The sequence below is a fragment of the Cynara cardunculus genome, unplaced genomic scaffold (assembly GCF_001531365.2).
Source record: "Cynara cardunculus var. scolymus isolate 2C unplaced genomic scaffold, CcrdV1 Un_Scaffold_867, whole genome shotgun sequence".
NCBI lineage: Eukaryota > Viridiplantae > Streptophyta > Magnoliopsida > Asterales > Asteraceae > Cynara > Cynara cardunculus.
The window spans coordinates 125,330-128,589 of NW_020200635.1; positions in this window are offsets into that span (position 1 = coordinate 125,330).

Here is a 3,260-nt window from a genome sequence, read left to right on the forward strand (position 1 = left end):
TGCTTAAATGGAATTCCGGGACGGAATTCTTTTAAGGAGGGAATGTTGTAATATTCAGGTTTCAAGTTTTTAATTTAAGATTTTTGATTATATATATATATATATAATATTTATGTGAGTTAGGAATGTGTGAAGGTGATGAGGTGTATGTTTTGCCGACTCTTGTAAAAGACGGCCATACACTTGCTATAAATAGCAAGTGTATGTAATATTAAAAGGGTTGGTTTTCTGGAGGATTTTCATCATATACTGAGCAAAAGGACTGAAGGTGATAGCAGACTTAATCCGTTCAAACAATTCTAAGGTGAGTGTTTTATGCTTTCATGTATCAATTGTGGTATAACAATTGTAATTGTTTGAAACGGTTTATTATGTTTCTTATATTATTCGGATTTCATCTAAACCGGTTAAGAGTTGACCGGATATTTTCCTAAACCGCCCAAGGGTTGCTTGGTTTAGAGTTAAACCGCTCAAGCGTTGTTCGATGTAAGCCTTAAACCGCCCAAGTGTTGTCCGAATATTTCCTTAAACCGTCTAAGTGTTGACCGGTTTATTCTTAAACCGCCCAAGTGTTGTCCGGATATTTTCTTAAACCGCCCAAGTGTTATTCGGATTAAGAGATAAACCACTCAAGCCATGTCCGATTTATCTTTTTTCTACTCTACATAATTATCCGGATTTCATATCTGGACAAGGTTGACCGGCTAATGTGTTGAAACTTTTGATATGAAATTTCTCGAGAGAGATGAAATGGCGGTGTAACTGCGAGAGAGATGAAAAGGCGGTGTAACCGCGAGAGAGATGAAAAGGCGGTGTAACCGCGAGAGTGATGAAATGGCGGTGTAACCGTGAGAGAGACGAAATGGCGGTGTAACCGCAAGAGAGATGAAATGGCAGTGTAATCGCGAGATAGATGAAATGCCGGTGTAACCGCGAGAGAGATGAAAAGATATGTGATAGATATAGATAAAATGTTTGTGATATACAGGTTTGATTCTAAACTGCTAGTTTAGAAAGTATATTGTTGRTATGAGTTATATACACTCACTAGACCTTTTGGGTCTAACGCTCAGTTGTTGGACTAACCTGTTTTGCAGGTCATCATTCTTCGCAGGATAGAGGCAAGGGAAAAGTTTAGAATTGATGACTTTATGATGATGTGGATTATCTGTCTAGTGGAAATTGTTGGTTGTTACACAAACGGAGCGATAATGAAGACGATGGAGACACTGGTGAAGCACATAATCAAGAGTGATTTTCAAATTTCTCTACATTTGGGTATCGAGAGACTCTCCTGTACCCCACCGAATGAAAACTTTCCTGGCCTGTAGGAGAAGAGATCTGCCTCTGTCTTAACTCAACTCGAGCTTGGACTTGTCTTCAAGAATTAGTTCGGGGTAAAGAAATTCTGCAGACTAACTGAAGGCTTCAAGTATTCAACCGATACACTTGAGTTGTTTCAGAAGGTTATTTGAGAAAGACTGGGTAGATCTCATGTGCGATGAGAAGAGGGGAATCAACTCATTCATGAGATATCGACAGTCCTCAGTTATCGAAGACTGCTCCTGCGCTTCTGGGATATATCTCAAGGTAGATCATGAATGGAGTTTTAAAATTTTTGCCTTATTGTAAATCTTTGTTTCCAATACTGTAAGAATTCATCATCTAAAGGAAATTTGGAATTTGATGTTTTTCTTTAGATTAGTCTCTGTTTTTTAATTATGTTCGTAGAATAGTTTATGTTCTTTCATTACTTAGGGGGAGATTGTTAGACCCCAATAATTAACAAGTGTAAAAGTAATGAAGAACGATAAGTGATCAAGAACCAGAAGACCGATGAAGCCAATAAGGCAGAATTGAATAAGTCTGAAGAACAACCAGAGGATCGATGAACAACCAGAGATCAACACTTAAGAGTATTCTTCAGCAGTTCAACAAAAGGCATACGAAGAAGATATAAAGCTAAGGTTGAATCATCATCCCATGAAAGAAAGCTGGATATGACAAATCAACAGCTGGATTTCAAGTTTATCTTAATTTATAGCTTATCCATAGTTTAGATAAACTTTATCCATTAGTAGAAGATTAGCTAAATAGTCTCATTAGATAGTTATCTTCTAATTAGTCTTTTAGTATAAATAGGTGATTAGGCCTGTTATAATCAATGTCGCTTTTACGTTTTCATATTGAATAAAGTGAATTTATTAGAACTCAAGATTGATCTTTGAATGTTCATATATTGTTCTTGAGTGTTCATCATTTTGTTCAATAAAACACTATAATGTGGTTATTCTTAACTCGATTATTAGTGTTATTGAGAGATCTGGGATCAACATACTCGGATGGTTCATCGACTCATCAGCTGATGGTTCCTCATTAGGATTCTCTTTTTCATCAATACTACTTGCTGATGAAGTGGAATTGACACCAATTGATAGTCCCTATGATGATTAATCTTCATAAAACCTTCATAACCATGGCAAATCTATGATTTATCTTCAAGAACACAAGATATACTTTGAGAGAAAAGGTCAAACATTCAATACTCAATCAAACTCTCTATTACGTAATTAGATTTACAAATGAGCTCTCTCTTCTTACAATTACAAAGACATTACCCTATTTATAGGGTCAAACCTTTAAACATAGTCAAAGTCAAACATGCCTAAGAAAAGTCAAACACGATGACTTTTACAATTATAGAAAATATTTAACTTTCAAGACGAATACAATTTAATACTGATTTTCAGTCCTAACAACAAGAGACTCTGGTTTAACCATGGGGTTTCCATCGGTCTCTGATTTGGAGGTGTCATTCCTTTCATCAGAATTCTTACATGTACTGCTCTCGTACACCACATTTTCAAAATCCTGTCTTAAAACAACAGTTTTTCCATCGACTTTAATTCTTTTAAAATTTTCTTTTGGTTTCGGGATAAAGTCGGGTTTCTGAATGCATCCAAGTTTGAAAGTGGATTCAAGGGTGGATTTCTTTGATTCGATGAAGGAGTCAAATTCATTGAATCCAATCTCTTGAGTGTCCATTTGACCATTTAACTTTTCATACGCATCTTGGGCATCCTTGTATTTCTTCATCAGAAGTTCATTAGTTTGAAGCTTCTGGTGAAGGATCTCCCTTTCCTTTTGAAAGAAATCTTTAAGAGTAACTGAGTTTAGTCTCTCTGCCTCGGATTCTTTTAAGGCCTTAGTTTTCTTTTCTAAGTCCTTAGATATTCGTTTGCTTAGTTCCGATTCTACCA